At 41.4% G+C, this 21,555-nt stretch overlaps 1 protein-coding gene across 10 annotated transcripts in view; it reads left to right on the top strand.

The window, feature by feature from the left end:
• The first annotated feature begins 3,649 nt into the window (after positions 1-3,649).
• THRB (thyroid hormone receptor beta) overlaps positions 3,650-21,555 on the top strand; it is a 480,256-nt gene continuing 462,350 nt past the window's right edge. For 2 of the 10 annotated variants that reach the window (XM_060180435.1, XM_060180426.1), the window contains exon 1: positions 5,003-5,236. The gene's annotated coding sequence lies outside the window, so the exon portion shown is untranslated. The other 8 variants (XM_060180437.1, XM_060180425.1, XM_060180433.1 and 5 more) reach the window with 5 other exon arrangements.

Below are 21,555 nucleotides of genomic sequence, written 5' to 3'. Positions count from 1 at the left end.
ACTTCAGAACCTCAAGCATGAGAGTCTCTTTGCATAACCATTATGCTACCAACCCCACCAAGTACTTAAAAGACTATATTTACCATTTTGACCAGACTTGCTTTGGACACACCTAGAATGTAACAGATGTAGTCCAGGAGATGGTGCTATGGAAAAAGCATCAGACTCTCAAGCATGAGGTCCTAAGTTCAATCCCAGGCAGCAAATGTACTAGAGTGATGTCTGGTTCTTTCTCTCTCTTCTCCTAGCCTTCTCATTGACAAATAAAGAAAATCTTTAAACAAAAAAAAAAGAAAAAAAAAAAAAAAGGAAAAGAGAAAGAAAGTGGCAGACAAAGAACTCTATCATATTTTTCTTAATTATGTTACTTCCCGTTATTATTTAGCCATCAATTACCTTGAAAATGATGACACAGAAGGAAGGAGCAGCTCATAGTTCCTTTTCTTTTAACTCTAGCTTACTTTTCAGTAAGTTGAATACAGTATTGATAAAATGAACACACATGAAGAATAAAAAAGGTTGAATTAGTCGTGTGCTATTTCCTTTGTGTGTGTGTGTGTGTATGTGTGTGTGTGTGTAAGAACAAAACACAAATACACAAGCTACAAAGCACACACGTAACATATAGTGGTAGTATGCTCATACTAGTTACAAAATGAAAAATGTGTGATTTTTCTGATTTGATGTATGACTTTGAATTAAGTATTTTTATGTTGCATGTAAAATTGGCATTGTATGATATCGATGAGTAGTGAAAATAATGCTAATTATTTAAAACTTGTATTCCTTTTTACTTAAAATGTTATTAAGTAGGTACTTAGAGAGAGAGAGAGAGAGAGAGAGAGGCTGGGAGTATGGATGGACCAGTCAATGCCCAGGTTCAGCGGGGAAGCAATTATAGAAGCCAGACCTTCCACTTTCTACATCCCGCAATGACTTTGGGTCCATACTCCAAAGAATAGGAAAGCTATCAGGGGAAGGGATGGGATACGGAGTTATGGTGGTGGGAATTGTGTGGAGTTATACCCCTCTAATCCTATGGTTTTGTTAATGTCTCCTTTTTAAAATAATAATAAAAAAAAATCGGGCGGTGGTGCAACAGGTTAAGCGCACGTGGTGCAAAGCGCAAGGACCAGCATAAGGATCCTTGTTCAAGCCCCCAGCTCCCCACCTGCAGGGGAGTCGCTTCACAGGCAGTGAAGCAGGTCTGCAGGTGTCTGTCTTTCTCTCCCCCTCTCTGTCTTCCCCATCTCTCTCCATTTTTCTCTGTCCTATCTAACAACGACGGCATCAGTAACAACAACAATAGTAACTACAACAACAATAAAAAACAATGGTAACAAAAGGAAAAATAAATAAATAAATATAAATAAAAAATAAATAAAAACTAACAAAAAAACTTGTAAAGCAATTCCAAAGAGAGGATGTGAAGGAAAAAGGTGGTATTGTATTTTTCACCTTTAGTGGCACACTTTCCCTGTTTTTTGATAAAAGGATTCTGAATTTTCATTTTATATTAGGCCCTGCAAATAATAGCTAGCTCTTTCTTTCTGTCTGGATTTTTCCACAAGTTCTACTCAGCTACCTTCTGTTAGATGTCTCACCTGAGTGGTATTTCCCATTCTTCCTTGGTTATTATGCATATTACTTACCAATTTACATTTATTTATTTAGTTAGTTAGTCAGTTAGTTATTGCCTCCAGGGTTATCTCTGGGGCTCAGTGCCTACACTATGAATCCACTGCACTGTAGACATTCTTTAGATTTTTTTTATTTGGTTGGGACAGAGAGAAATTGAGAGGGGAAGATAGATAGAGAGAGAAAGATAGAAACCTGCTGACCAGCTTCACCGTTTATTAAGCAACTCCCCTGTGGGTGGGGTGCTGGGGGTTCAAACTGGGATCCTTGCGAGGGTCCTTGCACTGTGTACTATGTGCTCTTAACCAAGTGTGCCACAGTTCAGTCTCTATATTTATATATTTTTTTATTGTATCTTCTCTCTTAAGATAGATTAATTCTGAACCCACCATCTCTCCTACTAGTAGTACCAGAAGACAATTTGGCTCTTAAGTTACATTCCTTCTCATGAACAAGGCCCAGACTTGAGACCAGGCACTACATGGGAGTGCCACAGAACTAGGGAAAGGTAGGCCACTGTTTTGTTTCTTTCTGAATAAAAAAAGTCTGCCTGGGAGAGTGAAATCATACATGCATGAAGTCTTGGATCCAGAATGACAGGTAAATAAGTAAAGACAAATAGTTATCGATGATGAATAATATTATATCACAATTTCAAAGACAGACTTCAACCCTATATGTGAATTGATGACCTCATTTGTTTGGGCCCAATCTCAGTACTGTTCAAGTCTACGTTTTATTCATTTTCTTTTCAGTTGCTGGTAAATGGAAGGGTATCTGAATGAATTATTAACTTGAAATTTACAGACCCTGAGGTCTGTAATGAGGATGGTTATGGTGGAATGTGAGCATGGATCATAAAAACACATGTCATACATACCCTTCAAATGGGCAGGACAGAGACAGAGGACCACATGCTCTAATGCTTGAATGTTATTTGCGGTCTTCAATTAGGTCCTCATGAAATTCTCCTCAATTGTCCTCCACAGCTAAAATCAGAAAAATAAATGTCATGTTCTGTTGGTTACTTTTTTTCACCAACATCCAACCTGTAAGATTGGACTCAGAGAACCAATGAAATCTTTCTTCATTATCATTAGTAAGGGAAAAATTAATAAATTAAGAAGCCACTTGTTTCAATAATGTATTAAAATTTCTCTACCCAGGGGACAGGTGGTGGTGCACCTGGTTGAGTACACACGTTAGCATGTGTACACATGTTAGCATGCACAAGAACCTGGGTTCAAGACCCCAGTTCCTACCTGCAGGAGAAAAAGTTCACAAACAGTGAAGTAGTGCTGCAGGTGTCTCTCTGTCTCTCCCCTTTTTATCTCCCTCTTCTATCTCAGTTTCTCTGTCTCTATTCAATAAATAAAATATTTAAAAAATAAACAAAAACTTTCCGTACCCCATTTTTATGCATGTTACAAGCATAGTCCCACAACTTTCTTGAATAATGCTAGTTATTAATTTTATAGACTTAAATTAAAATTCTCTTTATTTTTATTTACATATTTTGTTTATTTTAGTTTTAATGAGAGGTACAGAGAGAGATAAAAGAGCACTGCTTCACTTCTGGCTTATGGTGTTACTAGGAATTGAACCTGGGAATTTAGGGCCTCAGACATAAAAAATATTTTGCATAACTATTATGCTTTCACCCCAGTCCTTTTCCAGTTATTTATTACTGCTTTAATTTACTTTATCTCTGAAGCCTGCAGGCAAAATGTGGAAAAAAAAAAACAACCATTTAAACAAAGGGAAGCAACAATTTTGGTTTCATTTAGTCCTCCTTGTGATGTTTCCTTCTTAATAAAGAATGCAACTGCGAGTTATACTCTGGAAGTAAAAAGCCCATCGTGCTTTAATGCCCGTCGTCATCATCTTTGTGAAGAGAAATTGTCACCATCCCCTTCCTTATCTCCTCTCAGTGGTTGGGCCTATCAGAGCCAGGCTATTGATACTTCTTCAGTGGCCAGTTTTATTGCTGTTGTTGTTGTTGTTGTTGTTGTTTTTTCAATCACAGTTAGCCACTAGGGGGCCACTTGTTTGGAACAAATGGTGCAGACTCCAAAGCTTTCCTCCAAACCAACCAAAATATCCCGGGGCAGCTTGGAGCAAAGCCCAGGAACTTCCATGCAAAAGAGAACAACTTCTCTCCTTCAACAAAACCTGCAAGCACAATGTAGCTGCAGTATTATGGACGAAGACCAAGTCACAGACTGACTGTCAAGGAAAAGGTGGGAGTAAGGTGGTTCAGTATGACACAGGAGGTCCCTGTCTCTTGCCTGGGAGCCTTGGGGATCCTGCAATTTCTTCCCTGAAATGCAGCTTCAGGGCACAGGGATGACTTCCGAATTCTTTACAGTTGTGATTGTGAACACTGTCAGCAGGAGCCGTGTTTTCTCACCCCATTCCCCTGAGAGTCTCACAAGAAACTAGAATGAAGCATGTGCTACAATTTTGGGGTCTGGAAACTTCTCTAGAAACACCTGTTAAGTTGTTCAGGCTGGATAAAATCCTGTAGCTCTCTCACAACGCGTGTTATAGGAATACGTAGGTACACTGAACAGTTAAGTCGGGATTGTTTTTTCTGTAATGTGACAAAAAAATGTAGCAAATATAGCTTCATAACGACTGCATTTCAGTTGTGTGTGTGTGGGGGGGGTGCATTCTTCAAAACCCCCCAAATCTGCTTCATTTTCTTCCAAACACTTGTCTTCAGGATCTGAAATGGAGGCATTATAAATCCACATTTACCTGGAGCAGAACTGTTAAAGAATTTTTAAAAACTATGTATATGTATGTGTACGTGTACGTGTACGTGTATATCCATCGGTGGATATACATGGATATACACGGAGGACCTCTTGGAACCTGTGGAATGTCTCAACCTTGCATACAAGTATCTAGATACGCTCAATGATGTGTGTTTACGTGTGTGGGGGTGTCTTCCTCCAGTGCAAGCCAGGTATTTTTTCCAAACTTCCATTCCTTGAGTCGCTGAAGGTGAGAAAAAGGCCTGCGGGCCAGGCGGACAAGAACCCCAGGTGGAGCCAGCGAGCAGCTGCGGCCCCCGCGCGCCACAAGTGGTTCGCAAAGCCGGCAGAGTGCGGTGGGCGGCGCGGGCCGCGACAGCCAGGCGGGCTGGGGGCGGCTGTGTTTCCACCTCTCCCTCGGCCTCTTGCCCCCGGCCCTCGTTCCTTCCTCTTGATCCGCTAGAGGAATGATGACGCCCCAGCCCGAACCTCCGCACTCAACACACGGCCACATCGCCACCCCGGGGAGGGTCCACGAGGCAGAGGACACGGCAGCGGCTGCGGCCAGGGGGAGCGCCAGAAGCTGGTGAGGCAGGTGCGGAGAGGCGACCCGACCGCGGGTGGCGTGTGCGTGGGGCGCGGGGTAGGAGCCGGCGAGCCCGGAGAGGCGGCCCAGCCAGGGCGCCCGCCCGGAGCTGAGCCGGGGCAGCGAGTGCCAACCCGGCGGCCCCGGGAAGCGGCGGCGGGGCGCGCGGCTGGGAGGCCATTTCCTCGCTGCGCCCCTGGCGGAGTCCGCTTTGCCTGCTCGGCCGCCGCCGCGCGAATCGGACCTCCCGGAGGTTTGTAGGGGACGCCGGGTCACTGGTTCGCAGACGCGGCGTGGAGCGGGGTCCCCGGGAGGAAGGCAGTGTCCTCGGAGCGGGCCGGGCGCGGGGGCGGGGGCGCGGAGAGGTAGCGACCCCCGGGAGCCCGGCGCGCAAAGTGGGCGGCGGGCGAGGGCGGTGCGGCCCTGGCTGCGGCCGCCTCTTCTCGCCTCGGGAGTTGACATTTTGCAGGACTCGCGCGACGTCCAGTCGCCTGCGCTCGCCGGGACCCCGCCGCCGGGAGGAGGGGGCGGAGGAGGGTGGAGACTGCGGGGCTTGGCCAAGGAAGGCGCACATCCTCGGGCGGGCGGGCGGGCGGCCGTGACGCGGCAGGGATTAACTCTGCATGAATAATGTGAGTGCGCTGGGAAAGGAGACCTTCGGCTCCCCGGGCTCGGGGCAGGCGCCCGCAGGCTGCCTCCGGGGCTAGTGGCGCTCAACCCCGCAGGCTCCGGCGCTCCGGTAATGTGGCCAGAGGACCGCGCGGGGGCGGGGGTGCGGGGCGGGAGGGCGTACGAGATGCGGGCGTGGGGTGGGGGGGAGAAGGGACGACACTTTCAGCCGCCCAGACGGGTGTGCAGGGTGGTGACGGGGGTGTCGCCGCAGCCCGAGGGACTCCGGTTACGAAGCTCAGTGCGCGCGGGCGGGCGGGCGGGCGTGGGGTGACATTCGCCGCACTCCTGTCTCCGCGGTGGTTCTGCGCCCCGGGTCTGGGAGCAGGTTTCCGCCGCGCCCGGGAGCCACGGCGTGGGCAGCAGCGGTGCGGGACGGCCGGAGCGGCCCTAGATCGCAGCCACTGGGTTCCTCAAACCCCGAGCCCAGCTGTTGACAGGCTCCTTATGAAATGGAGTTTGGCATCCTGGGCGCCGAACCGAGTGGAAGTTTCCATGATGAGGAAGTTCTGTGACACGGGGGTTCGGAAAAGGTTGGCAGACACCGGAGCGGGTGGGAGCGGTTTAAAGGGACTGTGCCCCCGCCACCACCGCTACACCCCCTTTTCGCTGCTGTCCCGGAACTCCAGGACTTGGGAAAGAGAATAATCCTGAATGTTGGCGTGCGCTGTCTTCGGTGCCTGGCGACTTGGCTTCCCCGCCTCCTGGGGAATCGGTGGCCTTTTCACTAGGCTCCTAGGTCGCGCTGCTTTTTTGCTTTTCTTAACTCAGCATCTTTGGGTCATCTCGAGTTGGTTCTGGTACCAGAAGTTGTGCTGGTTGTGCGCTTCCTCAATCCCTCCAAGAAAAACTAATGGTGTGTGTGTGTGTGTGTGTGTGTGTGTGTGTGTGTGTGTGTGTGTGTGTTCTTTTTCCTGGTGGATTTCGTCCTTCTTCGTTCCAATGGTCATTTTGGAAGAGGATTTCCCAAAGAGCACTCTGGGGCTACTCTAGTGCTTATTCTTAAGCCTTCTGGTTTAGGGAAGGTGGATGGATTTTCATTATTTATTAGAGGTTACGTGCATAACTGTCCCCTAATGGGAAATTTAAAAGGCAGAAAACAGAAGCATACCGATATAAAGTGATGAAGAGACAAGAGTTTATTTACCTCAGCAGGCAAGTTCAGACTTTCTAACTTCCCCTCTCCACACACATTTAGAGCCCAAGAAGATTCCAGCACTATGCCTAATCAGTACATTTATTTCAAACAGTCTTCCAGTTATGGGGTCGGTCTTAGGTATTAGTGAGATTCAATTTTAAAGACCCATTTTGAAATTCAAAATGATTTAAGCATTCCTTGGGTATACTATTAACATTGGAACACAGCAGTTTTTGTAATGTATGGTAATTTGTCCTTGTGGATCTTTTGGGAACACCTATGCATTATTTGACCTTAGTTTAGTATGATCATTTACATTATACTAACATATACCATGTACTGGCTTACAAAACAGTAAAATCTGCATTCTAGTTGAAATGTTCCATGATTCATTCTGAATTTTCTTAATTGGCCCCCCTCTCCTACACACACACACACACACACACACACACACACACACAGTCTTCTGAAACAAGGGACTATGGAACATTGAAGAAGAAGATATTTTTGTACAGCAAGTGTTTTTCAGAAAATTTCTAGCTAGATGGCTAAATGCAGTAGTCGGCTAACCAAAATAAAACAATATATGATTTGTTTGGAGTATTACATAATAAGACATTAGTGAACAATCATTTATTATTATTTGTTGTTAGCATACTATGAGCCTTATTTTTAATGACTTTCAAAAATGGGTTATAGATTTTAAGTGGGTTATTTGCTAATAAATCCATTTTGCTTTTTTGACTGAAAGTAAATGATGTTGAATATAACAGAACTATTTTTTTAACAGAAATATTTTATAAAGCAATTCCTGTTGAGATTGCAACACAAATACATAATTTTATTACCATTGGAATGTTATTTAATAAAACAACGAACTTCCCATGAAAAATAAGCATTTCTTCCTTTTTGGATTCTGTTATAAATATTGGTGTAGAGATAAATTAGTTTGATTTCCTTTTAATTTAGCATCTCTAGGAAAGAGTGATTAAAATAATTTCCTTAGGATCAGAAAGTTGTGTATTACTTTCTAGATCTGGGTTTTTAGCAACTGGTGGAAATACTGAGGATGGAATGGGGAACCCCAAATGGGATTGCACATTCCTTTGTTTAGTAAATTTACCTGTTTTTTTCATATGGAAATCAGGGTAAAGTTGATTGGTTCTTTAACTCCTTGTCATGCTCCTATAAGACAATGTGTTAACCTTCTGAAAAGGCCTTTGCCCAGACACCTGAGTGATCCCACATACAGTTCCCATTTCTTCTCAGAAACATCATACTGATTTTTTTTTCCTTTGTTGATTAGTTGACTTTTTCTTCTTTGACTCGATTTGTAGCTTAAGTTGTTTATCCCCATTGGTACTTGTTGATTACATGTCTTTCTGTCTAGAACAGATTCCATGAGAATGAAGTCTTGACTACCTCATTCGCTCCTGAACACTTAAAACAGTATCTGATACATAGTAGCTGTGGGACAAATCTTTTCTGAGCAGATGATTTTACTCAAATATTGTGTTCCCCAGAATCCCCACTTAAGAATCCTAAGTCCATACTATTGGCTATGCTAAGATCTGCGTGTTGTATGGATATATGCTATGGCTCGGTTTCTTTTTCTTCCTCCCTCTTTCTCTGTCACACACACACACACACACACACACACACACACACACAAGCTAGCACCATTTTTCTATGTGGTGATAATGCAGAATCATTTCTGTGACTTCTTTGTGGTGTTGGTGGTGGGGAGGGTATTTGCTTTGAGTACACAGGAATCCTCAGCTGCAGTTTGTCTTACATGTTGCCTTGATTCCTTGAAGACATTGACCTTCAACTCCCTGAATTTCAGCAGAAATTTTATGAGTTCCAGAGGCATAGTCAGTGCTAAGAGTAAAATTCCAGGGAGTAGACATCTCTGGGTGACAGCACTGCCTTCTCACTCAGCCAGTTCTGGCAGTGCCCATGGCCTTGGCAGTCCCAAGGGGACAGAGGGCATGTGATGGTATAGCTGTTTTACACAAGTGGTGGTTGAAGAAAGGGGAAAATGGACTTTTTAGGATAATATACAAGATAGGAATAGTAGTTGACAGTTGATTTGGCAATAACCTGGTGGTGGGTACCATATGCAGTTGAATGTTATGTCACTCAACATCTCTCTTTTGACTTATTAAGTACTTTAGGAAACAGATTTGGCATTGGATGGTTGTGGGAAATATTTCACTATCTGAATTGTCAAGAAACCAAAATGTGATACCTCAGAGCTCATCTTCAAGCTACGTACTCATAGAAATTCTCTTGACAAGTGAAACTAAAAAGAAATTATAATTCATGATTATGATAATTTGTTTTTGTTTACAAGCATTCACTTCCAGAAGAGTGTCTGAGTAGATGCACAGGGGAAAAAAACACACAAAATATTAAGACTGGAAAAAATGGTAGGGTAGGAAAGATTAAAATCCTAAAGAGGAGTAAAGATTCAAGTTCAGTAGATAACTTAACCCAACAAAAGAGTGACTGGAGGGGTCAGGAATGCATTAAAGTTATAGGAACAGATCAGGTAACATACGTGAAGTGCCTAGTGTCATGTCTAGAAAATTAGTGTATTTTCTTCTGAAAAGGCAAGTCATATCAAGGTTAATACTTGAACTTTGGTGATACAGATAATGAAATATGGTTCTTGATATGGTCATTTTATCAACTCTGGAATAAATTAAAAAATGCAGAAGGCATAATAATGAAAAGTAGTCCAGTTCGAGCTTATCTTTGGAAGCCTGGGTTGCCTCTGTCCAAATCATCCCCAAAGCAGAAATAGGGCTCAGAATACTTAAAGGATTAATGGTTAACATGCTCTTTAGGCTGACTTTTTGAATGTCCAATGAGTCTGCCAGGCCTTTCACTGGAGACATCTGAGGGAACGTGCCAATCAGGTACTTGTAACTGACCCAATGGCCTTATAACCGTTTCTGATGAGGAGGCCTCAGTACTTTGTGGTTTAGTTTATATAGCACTTCTCCTGCTAACCAAGAGGTGTGGGGTCAAGTATGATATATTTAAGCCAGTGAATCTCTGACTATGGATGTTCACTCTCTACTTTAAGCTTCATAGTTGATTTGTTATGGTAGTTTAGTAAGTAGTCTGGGGTGGGGACCAGAGGGAGGGTATCCAAAGTACTGAGTCACAAATAATATGTCTGCATACTTACTGTCAGGAATCCAACCAGCTGACAACTTGAATAGTGATCTGTAATCAGTGTTGATGTTGTTTGGCTATACTGTTCTAATCTCAAGCAGTGTTGTGTACTGGCAGTTCTTCTTGGACAGTCATTGTCCAAAAAAATACATTGAGTGAGAAACTAAACTCCATTCTGAACTCAGGGAACTTTTTCAGATATTAAATCTGGAGGACCTGGAATTAGGACCCAGGAACTTCAGTAGAATCATGCTGTAGTCTCTTCATTCTGACAGACACTCAAACACATAGATGTGTAATATGCGTGTATGTGTGCACTGTGCACATGATTATATATAGCATGCATGTATTTGTCTGTTTTGAGAGTGGACTGTAGGTGGAGTACATAAAACAATTACGCAAAGAACTGATCTGAATTAAGTTACTCAACTTCCTAGTTGCAAAAGAAAGGCTTCAGACCTTGAATTCCCTTCTGTAGGAAAAAAAAATTAGGAATTTGTTCAGAAAGCCAAGAGTGATAAGCTAGTCAGTCAAACTTTAGAAGAAGGAATGCAAATTACCAGCAGGTATGTCTTCTGAATCTGGGGAATGGAGTTGGGTGATTCCTGTAGAGGCTCAGAACAGATGCGACAAGGAAAGGAGAAGATAGCCATGGTTTTAGTGGTATAGAACAGAGATAGTGTTCAGGAATCTATAGGATGTTTTGACTATAGGACATAATTTGTTCAGAAATACTTTTCCTGCCCCTTTATTATTTGTTTCTCTTGAGATTACTTTCCCTGATTTCAGCAAAGCTTATGTAGAATATGTTCAAAAAAAAAAATAATAATATTGTGTCACTCCTGGGCTTAGGTTGACTTTTTCACTTTTCTCTCCCAAATACATACATGTCTCACTGATTTTCACATCTGTATGTGTAGAATCTGTCTTGGTGAAATTTGTCATGTTTTAGATTAAGTGACAAAGGTACTGCCTACCTCTAATTTTGTGCTTCTCAAGTCCAGCTTATGTCATAAGTCATCATTTGTATTCCTGTCTCCTTACTCTTGAATAATTTAATCAGATCCTCATTTTACTTGTTTGTTATTTTATTCTGTAATCAACTATATTTGGGATATAGTGAACTTAAAAACTTAGTGCAAGAGTTTTCAGAGCCTATTTTTGGGTGTATATTTGAAATCTCAAGAGTGGGGCTAGGCAGTGATGCTCCAGATCAACTGCACACATCACTATGTGCAAGGACCAAAATTCTAGTCCCTACTCCCCACCTGCAGGGTGTCTGTTTCAGGAGCAGTGAAACAGATCTGCAGTTGTCTTTCTTTCTCTCCCTTTCTATTTCCCCACCCATCTCAATCTCTCTCTTCCCTGCCAAATAAAAATAGAAAGAAAAATAAAATGGAAAAAAATGGTCACCAGGAGTGATGAATTCGTAGTGCAGGCAATGAGCCCCAGCCTGGTAGAAAAAGAAGAAAAAAAAAAAAAAAAAAAGAGAAAAGAAATCTTCAAGAGGGAATCAGGTTGCACAATTTATTTCATCATGTTACTTGAGAGAGTCTTTAAAAAGCTAAAACTCAACTGAAAAGGTGTGAGGAATAGCTTATGGTATAAACACTTAAAAAATTAGTCTTATTTGCTGTAACCTCTCTTCAAAGGAGAAGTATTTACCCCCTCAGTAGAAACGTTTCCATTTTTTTATTAAAAAAGCAAAAACAAAGTAACCTAATTTCATGTTGATGGTTTTGAAGTATTTTGTGATTATATAGAAATGATACTTTTCGGGAGTCGGGCTGTAGCGCAGCGGGTTAAGTGCAGGTGGCGCAAAGCACAAGGACTGGCATTAAGGATCCGGTTCGAGCCCCGGCTTCCCACTTGCAGGGGAGTCGCTTCACAGGCGGTGAAGCAGGTCTGCAGGTGTCTATCTTTCTCTCCTCCTCTCTGTCTTCCCCTCCTCTCTCCATTTCTCTCTGTCCTATGCAACAACGACAACAACAATAATAACTACAACAATAAAACAACAAGGGCAACAAAGGAAATAAACAAATAAAAAATAAATAAAAAAAGAAATGATACTTTTCTTACTCTATAAATGTATAATGTATTAATTTACATAAGCCAAAGGATGACTTATTTCTACCATATGTGTTTTTATTTTTTTTTAATTTCACCTAAATTTTACAGTAATTTCTACTCCAAGATTTTGGAGATCTAGAATAATCAACTTATAATTGAATTATTGCTTATACAGGAGAAAGTATGAGATTGTATATTCATGCATTCCTTCTATTTTAACTTTTAAAAGGGAAACTGGAGCCTTACATAGAAATCATTTTTAATTACAATTAAAGTTATGTCCTATCTGAATTGATAAACATACCAATTTACCCTACAGATTAGTAGTTGTAAGGGGTTTGAGAAATATTTTGCTATTCTAAGGCCTGTTGCCTAAGACACTAGGTATTTGGCTGTTTAAGTTGCTCTCACAGTTCATAAACATACTTTACTGCTAAGGTGAAGGTATCTTTAGGAACACACTCTGCATGTATTCATTACTGTTAATTAAGAATGTATTAATATTTATCATTATTGACTTTGCTTCAAGAATAAACCCTCAAAATAAGTGAACATATTCTAATTTTCTTCTAGACCCTGTCTATTTCCTCTACTCTTTCATCCATCCATCCATCCATCCACTTATCTATAATGTATACATTAAAAATCTGAGTGTGGTCCAGGAGGTGGCGCAGTGGATAAAGCACTGCCCTCTCAAGGATGAGGACCCAAGTTCAATCCCTGGCAGCGTATGTACCAGAGTGATGTCTGGTTCTTTCTCTCTCCCCACCATCTCTCTCTGTCTCATATCTTTCTCACTGATAAATAAAATGGTTTAAAAGTAATAGAAAACAAAATTTTAAAAAGATTATATAATAGGTCCCTAACAAATCATATGTCCTCACCTCATAGAGGGACTGGAAATACTATGCACTTGTTTTTAGTGATCACTTTACCATACAGAGAGGAAACCAAGAATTGCTTGTGACCAGTAAGTTGTCTGTGCCACATTGTGATATTTTTGTCCTTTAATTTGTATGTGACAGGCTCACATCACATCATGTATTCTTTCTTTAGTTTTTTTTATTAGTGACTTAATAGTGATTTACAAAATTGTAAGATAAAAAGGATAAAATTCCACCCCACTCCCACCACCAAAGTTCTGTGTGCCTCCCCCCTCCCCCAAGGGTAACCACCGTAGTTTTCCCAAGATAATAGTTACAGAATATTACTTTCTTTTGTTGTTGTTGTTCTTGTTGTTTTATTGTTGTTGTAGTTATTATTATTGTTGTTGTTGATGTCGTCATTGTTGGATAGGAGAGAGAGAAATGGAGAGAGGAGGGGAAGACAGAGAGGGGGAGAGAAAGATAGACACCTGCAGACCTGCTTCACCGCCTGTGAAGCGACTCCCCTGCAAGTGGGGAGCTGGGGGCTCAAACCGGGATCCTTTATGCCAGACCTTGTGCTTTGCGCCACCTGCGCTTAACCTGCTGCACTACAGCCCGCCCCCTTGAATATCTTATTACTTTCAATAGCATTGTTAAATATCTCAGTGTTAGAGCTCTGGACTTGCATTTGTGAGGCCTCAGGCTTCCTCCTTAACACTGCAGATGCCTGAGCTGAGTGGTACTATGACCTCTCATTCCCTTTCATGCTCATAGAAAAATAAATCTCTTTAACAATAAAAAAGGAGTAAGAAAAATAAAAACATTGCTAAGTGATAGAAACATCTTTATAGCACTGAGGTAACCCAGTTCCTTTTTTTTTTTTTTTAATTTCAGTACCACCCACTTTCTGACCTAATTTGGTTTGCTCACTTTCTTATCACTCTCATGGGTCTTCTGTAAACTTTTTAGACCTGTTTCCTTTTTCTTTTCTTTCTTTCTTTAAATTTTATTATGAAAGAAAAGTCCATTGGATAAGAGGTGTACAATTCCACACAATTCCCACCATCAGAGTTCTCCATCCTAACCCCTCCATTGGAAGTTTTCCTATTCTTTATCCCTTTGGAAGCATGGACCCAGGATCATTATAGGGTGCAGAAGGTGGATAGTCTGGCTTCTGTAATTGCTCCTCTGCTGGACATGGGTATTGTTAGCCCTGTTTTTTATTGTTAGTCTTTGATCATAATTTTTATTTCTTTGATAAAATTGTGCAAACTGTAGGATGCATATTTATTGGATCCTTTCTGATCAATCCAGATTTTATACATATATCATAAATTTACTGGTACTTGTTAATATTCTGGGTTGTGATATCAGGGACAAGAGGTAAAGCTAATTTTCAGTTCATTGGAGAGTTATGAAGCTGCTTTTCTGAAATCACTTTACAGAGCTAAAACAAAACACAGTATGTTTTCTAGTGTTTGTTCTAGTATTGCTTACTGTGGTGGAGGAACATGTTAGTCAAAAAGAGTATTTTCTTCTCAAATTATAAAGGTGATTTATTAAATATCTAGTCAGGCCTATAGAAGTGCCTTCCACGAGAGAAATTTAAGAGGGGCATAAATAATAAAAGTGAGGTGAATGAAAAGAACAAAGAAGCCCTATCCTCCTGGATATGGATATTTTATCTTTCTGAAAACATTATTTAGTTATTATTAAATATCTTAAGGCAATGCAAAGGATACATACATTTTAAATTTTAAGAAATAAAATAATAAGCATTATGCTGAGGAAATATAAAAAGAGAGAAATAATTATATACCTTTGTATTACCCTGTGAGTTTTGCCTTTGAGTCTGCGAGCCTATTTTCATGAAATAATATTTTCTTTTTCTTTTGCCTTCAGGTTTATCACAGGAGCTTGGTGTTAGCACTACAAATCCATTGCTCCTAGTGTTCATCTTCTCCCATTTTATTTATGTATTTAGTTGGTTATTTAGATGGAACAGAGAAAATGAGAGAGGAGGGGGAGGTAGAGAGGACAAGAGAAAGACAGAAACCCGCAGACCTGTTTCATCACTTGTGAAGCATCCCACCTGCATGTGGGGAGCCGGGGGCTTGAACCTGGATCTTTGCACAGGTTCTTGTCTTAGTACTATCTGTGCTAAACCAGTGTGCCACTACCTGGCCCCCTTGCAATAAATTTACATTCTTGAATAGTTAATAATATCTCTCAGGCACAGAATCCAACTTTTTTTTTTTTGGTCATTACTGAGGTTTCACTACACAGGGCTATTTTAACTGTGTCAGAGAGAGAGAGAGAAGCAAAGACACTATAGCTTAGCTCGCTCCTTCTTATGTGATGGAGGAGGCTGGGCATGAACCTGCATCTTATGCATAGCAAAACAAGCACACTAGCTAGGGGAACTGTTTTGCTAACCCTCCAGTTAACTTTTTTTTTAACTCCCCATAATATGGAAGAGTAATACCATCTAGTATCAGATAGTACTGTAATACCAGACGGTAATCACCAGTTTGTTACTGGATTCCCATTGGGGTGTCTGGGACTCAGGGTGACCACTGGGCACCAGTATTCCTGTTTTAAAGTCCTGTCACAGAGCTTGTGAAGTAGGTCAACATTAGAACATCGGCTTCATCCTGCTACCACCATATCCCAGAGTTGAGCTCTGGTCTCTTTGTGTTTTTCCATAAAAATAAAGAAATGATTTTAAAAAATGTCCCATCACAGAGCAGGGAGGAAAGCTATTCCCCTCCTTCCTTTATTGGACCAGTGGGGAAGAGAGGGGGCTGGAGGTCTTTGATGCTGCACTGGTTGAGAGCTAGGGCACTGGACAAAGCAGTCAGGGGCCAAGGTGTGGTGGCGGATATCCATATAAGCACTGAGTTGGATGCCTAGCTGTACCATCTCCTAGCTTTGGTTTCTCTAGAAAGTTACTTAATGGTTTTGAACTTCAGTCACCCCATCTGTGAAATGGAAATAATATTGGTACTTCCTTCACAGCATTGTAGAGTTTGAAGGAGATAAGGGTTATAAACGACTTACTTAGTATGTAGTGTCTAATGAGTGCTTAATATGTGAATATCAATTTTATTATCATTTTATTATTATTATGAAAGTTATAAACTTGATTGTGTTATATAAACCTGTACCTCAGAGCTATGGGACATTATTATCCAAAAGGAAGGAAATCAAAGAAAGAGAGCTGGTAAACAGTCTTCAAATTTCCTTCTTTATTTTTGCAGATTTAGTTATGCTTTGCTTGCTTTTAAATTCCCTTGATGTGTCTTTTGATTAAGAGCAATTTTTAAGTTTGACCTAGCCTTCTTCTTATTCTTTTTTTTTTCTTTCCTATTTTATAGGATAGAAATTGAGAGATGGGGAGACAGGGAGAGAAAAAGGTAGACATCTGCAGACCTGCTTCACTGCTTGTGGGGAATGGGGCTCAAACCCAGGCTCTTATAATGGTAGCATGTTTGTTTAACCAGGTGAGCCACTGCCCAGCCCTGTGACCTAGCATTTTTCAGCCACCGATGTTAGTGAACCCTTAGAGTTTGTAGACAATGAGAATAGTAGGCATTCAGGTACCTGCCTGACTCTAGCCTGTTGGACATAGTCCTCTCTCTCTCTCTCTCTCTCTCACCTATCTATATCTCTCTCTCTGCCTCTCTTCTACTTCTACTGAATATGGAGCTTCAGCTAAATCTCCTCTGTTTTCACAGCAGCTACTCCCCTCCCTTTTCCTGATACCTTTTCTACTATTCACACTCAAACTTCAGTTCCCTGTGGTCCAATATTTACTTTCCTCTGCTTCTGTTGCAATCCAGCTTCCCAGTATCCTTCATTCAAAGAGCTATTGAAATTTAACTCCTGATTAACTAGGATTGGGATAAAAATTCTGTTTCTGACCTGTGAGGATGTACCAGTTCAGTGATCATTTCCCTCACCACTTTCTCCAAATATAACATTACACGGCTAGTCACACTGTATTTATTTCTTCACTGGTCAGTAGTGAAAACTCATATTTGTCAATGAGATGGCTATTTTGTTGCTAGACCTGAAGCTCCCAGAGGGCAGGACTGTATGTTAAACAAATTCAGTGTAGTGTAGTAGGCTGGCTCAGCAGGTAGGTGTTGAGTAATGTTTTCGTGCTGTTTTGACCAACCACACGAAAGCTGTTTCATATAATTAGGATGAATCTAATTTTAAAAGGAACAACCATGTGTCCTTAGATGAACCAGAATATACACTTACAAGGCCTTGCTGTCTTGCATTATAAATAAGGGAATAGGTTGTCCAGCAGAAAAACTCTGCTGTTGTTTCTTCTTAAAAGGAAGGAGGAGGAGGAGGTGGAGGAGGAAGAGGAGGAGGAGGAGGCGAAGAAGAAGAAGAAGAAGAAGAAGAAGAAGAAGAAGAAGAAGAAGAAGAAGAAGAAGAAGAAGAAGAGAAAGAAGAAGAAGAAGAAGAAGAAGAAGAAGAAGAAGAAGAAAAAGAGAAAGAAGAAGAAGAAGAGAAAGAAGAAGAAGAAGAAGAAGAAGAAGAAGAGAAAGAAGAAGAAGAAGAAGAAGAAGAGAAAGAAGAAGAAGAAGAAGAAGAGAAAGAAGAAGAAGAAGAAGAAGAAGAAGAAGAAGAAGAAGAAGAAGAGAAAGAAGAAGAAGAAGAGAAAGAAGAAGAAGAAGAAGAAGAAGAGAAAGAAGAAGAAGAAGAAGAAGAAGAAGGCCATTCATGTGTAAAAACCAGGATAGAAAAATCTCTCCATCTTTTTAATAAAGTTGAAAAGAAATCAAGTCCCTGAGTGGATGTTCTCTGTGGAGATGAACCCCAGAAAAAAATCCCCAATCCAAAAAGTGTGGCTCCTGAGCATGTGTAAAGAAGTGTCCAGAAGACTGGTTTTACTGTAAACAGCCCTTAAGCCTGGCAACCTGATTTCCTGACTTGTTTAACAGCTGTAGGACTTCTTTAGGTGATGGGTTCAAGTTTCTGCATGAACTACACTGAGACTGCAAAGTGTCAAGCTACATCATTTAAAAAAATTTTTCTTTACTGGAAGATTCATGCTTTACAGTCAACAGTAAAATACAGTAGTTTATACATGCAGAACATTCCCACATAACAATACAACCCCTACTAGGTCCTCCTCTGCCATCATGTTCTAGGACTTGAACCCTGACGCCCCCTCACCCCCATCCCAGAGTCTTTTACTTTGGTGCAATACACCAACTCTAGTCCAAGTTCTGCTTAGTGTTTTACCTTCTGATGTTGCTTTTCAACTTCTGTCTGTGAGGGAGATCATCCCATATTCATCCTTTTGCTTCTGACTTATCTCACTTAACATGATTCCTACAAGCTCCATCCAAGATGAGGTGAAGAAGGTGCATTCACCATTTTTAATACCTGAGTAATATTCCATTGTGTATATATACTACAACTTTCTCAGCCACTCATCTGTTTTTTTCTTTTTTAAAATGTCTTTATTGGGGAATTAATGTTTTGCATTCGACAGTAAATACAATAGTTTGTACATGCATGACATTTCCCAGTTTTCCACATAACAATACAACCCCCACTAGGTCCTCTGTCATCCTTTTTGGATCTGTAGTCTTCCCATGCCCCCATGCACCCCAGAGTCTTTTACTGTGGTGCAATATGCCAATTCCAGTTCAGGTTCTACTTGTGTTTTCTCTTCTGATCTTGTTTTTCAACTTCTGCCTGAGAATGAGTTCATCCCATATTCATCCTTCTGTTTCTGACTTATTTCACTTAACATGATTTTTTCAAGGTCCATCCAAGATCTCAGCCACTCATTTGTTGTTGGACACCTGGGTTGCTTCCAGGTTTTGGCTAGTACAACTCATGCTGCTATGAATATAAATACACAAATATTTTTGGATGGGTTTGTTTGGTTCCTTAGGATGTATCTCCAGGAGAGGAACTACTGAATCATCAGGCAGGTCCACTTGTAGCCTTCTGAGAGTTCTCTAGACTGGTCTTCACAGGGCTGGGACCAATTTACATTCTCCCCAAGCTATATCATTTTTAAAAAAATATTTTATTTATTTATTTTCCCTTTTGTTGCCCTTGTTTTTTTATCATTGTTGTAGTTATTGTTGTTATTGATGTCATCGTTGTTGGATAGGACAGAGAGAAATGGAGAGAGGAAAGGAAGACAAAGAGGGGGAGAGAAAGACACCTACAGACCTGCTTCACCACCTGTGAAGCGACTCCCCTGCAGGTTGGGAGCTGGGGGGGCTCGAACTGGGATCCTTTTGGCAGTCTTTGTGCTTTGTGCCATGGTGCACTTAACCCGCTGGGCTACCGCCCAACTCCAGCAACATCATTTTAAAGACATACTTTCTTGCCAGTATGAGGAGCTTCTGTTGTTGTTGCTGCTGTTGTGGCATCTTTCAAAACCCCTGGCTTTTTTGTGCCCTCCCCCGGATTTTTAATTTTTTTTAAAGAAGTTTTTCTTTACATAGAAGACAAGTGATTCAAGGTCACCCTGAGGGTATTTACAATTAATTTCCCTTCTTTGTCTAGCAGTGTTTTGAAATAACTGTTTCATTTTTGTTATTATGTGGCATTTAATTCTCCTGGATAATCCATTAAAGTTGCAGTCAAACCACAATAGTGGTTGCACTTCATCTTTGCATCTTCCCAGCACTAGTATAAGACCCCCTTCTTGGAGTTGAATGTTGTTGCTTATTTGACTTCTTGCAGAAGTTTCACTCCAGGGACAGTTCAGACTAGTAAGGATTATGTTTACATTCCCCACCATCCTTGGATTAAATGTGGCTTTGCTTGTTTTCTCAATGGGGGAAAAAGAAATATAACTGAAGTTGTATTCCTGACATTTTCAGAGAACCTCAGAGATGGGAGAAAAAACAAAACAACTCCTATAAGTGTCATTTGTGGACCCAGAAGGCACTTTTTTTTTAATTTATAAAAAGGAAACATTGACAAAACCATAGGAGAAGAAGGGTACAACTTCACATAATTCCCATCACCAGAACTCTGTATCCCATCCCCTCCCCTGATAGCTTTCCTATTCTTTAACCCTCTGGGAGTAGGGACCCAGGGTCATTATGGTGTGCAGAAGGTGGAAGGTCTGGCTTCTGTAATTGCTTCCCCGCTGAACATGGGCTTTTACAGGTCGATCCATATTCCCAGCCTGTCTCTCTCTTTCCCTAGTGGGGCAGAGCTCTGGGGAAGCGGAGCTCCAGGACATGTTGGTGGGGTCGTCTGTCCAGAGAAGTCTGGTTGGCATCATGGTAGCATCTGGAACCTGGTGGCTGAAAAGAGAGATAACATATAAAGCCAAACAAGTTGTTGACTAATCATGAACCTAAAGGCTGGAATAGTGCAAATTAAGGGGGGGAGGGCTCCATTTTGTAGATAGCTAGTAGGCCTATTTTAATTATATTCCAAAGGGCCCATGACTATAGGTTTTTTTTTTTCCGCCGGAGCCTGAAATCTGATATGCAGGTGGATCCAAGTTACTTCCTGGGGAGATGATGTCATAGCTGGAAAAAGGACCAGAAAGTTGGATCAGAGAAGAGAGTAGCTCCCAAATATGAAAAAGGTATATAAATATTCTTGACTCTAAACCCCATCAATTTGATGTAAACTGGGGCCCATATTCAGCTTAGGAGCCTATGTGACCTCTACATCCGTATAGATCAGAGCTCACATTCTGTGGTCATGAGTAGGAACGTTCCAAGCTGCCGTGATTTCAGGACCCATCTTCCTCAGGTGGAGCATAGAGTATGTTGTCCATTTTCCCTTCAGAGGATGGAACATTCTCTACCATTGTTGGTCCAAGATGAGGGCAAGGTCCTATGGGGCTCACATAGGGGTCTATTGTGTTATTCTTGATAGAGGTGACTGGTAACATTGGGAGAGGGATTTATTCAAGGTCTAGGCCCATCATGTCTGGGAATCTCAGGACTGCCTGATTAGGGCCCCAGTGGATGGGGTGGCCTGATAGTGACTAAAAAGTCATCGTTAAAGTGTGCCAGTCTCTTGCCCTTATTCAGCTTTTGCAGTCCTTGCTTTGATAAGGTTAGCTTTGGAGTGAGTGACAGAAGGGAATGAGTATTTAGTCACCAAAACCTATCAGATAGTGGTTGAAGACTAGGCAATCACTTTGCTTGCCATTTAGGGCTGTCACTTGGGTAACCAAGAGAAGCTCTCAGGTAAAGAAATGCAGTCTAGAGCTGTCAGAAAAACAGCATCCAAACAATTGGTGTTAATAGGAAGCACCTTAGCCTTTCTTGTCAATTGGTATGCTATTGTTAGGGACAGCATAAGAACAGGAGGCCTAGGAATCCAAACAGCTGGGACATGGACACTTTGGTGCATGTTATCATGTTTTCCCAAGGCAGTGGGGAAGAAATTGAAAGTAATACCAGGAAATGGTAGTGGGACAGTTTCTGGGAAGCACAAAAGGAGGCACTTTGCAGGCTTTGGGAAGAGTTTTAATAAGGTCACCATACCTGGTGACCTTAGTGAGCCAGTGGGATGCTAGATGCCAGTTATGATGTAGATGGGAGTTTAAATGAAGATTGAGTACACATACATGGCCCTCAGAGGAACTCTTTTCCTGAACTGTCTTTGCAATTTAAATATCAC

The sequence above is a fragment of the Erinaceus europaeus genome, chromosome 21 (genome assembly GCF_950295315.1).
Source record: "Erinaceus europaeus chromosome 21, mEriEur2.1, whole genome shotgun sequence".
NCBI lineage: Eukaryota > Metazoa > Chordata > Mammalia > Eulipotyphla > Erinaceidae > Erinaceus > Erinaceus europaeus.
This window is presented reverse-complemented; position numbering and strand designations above follow the sequence as displayed.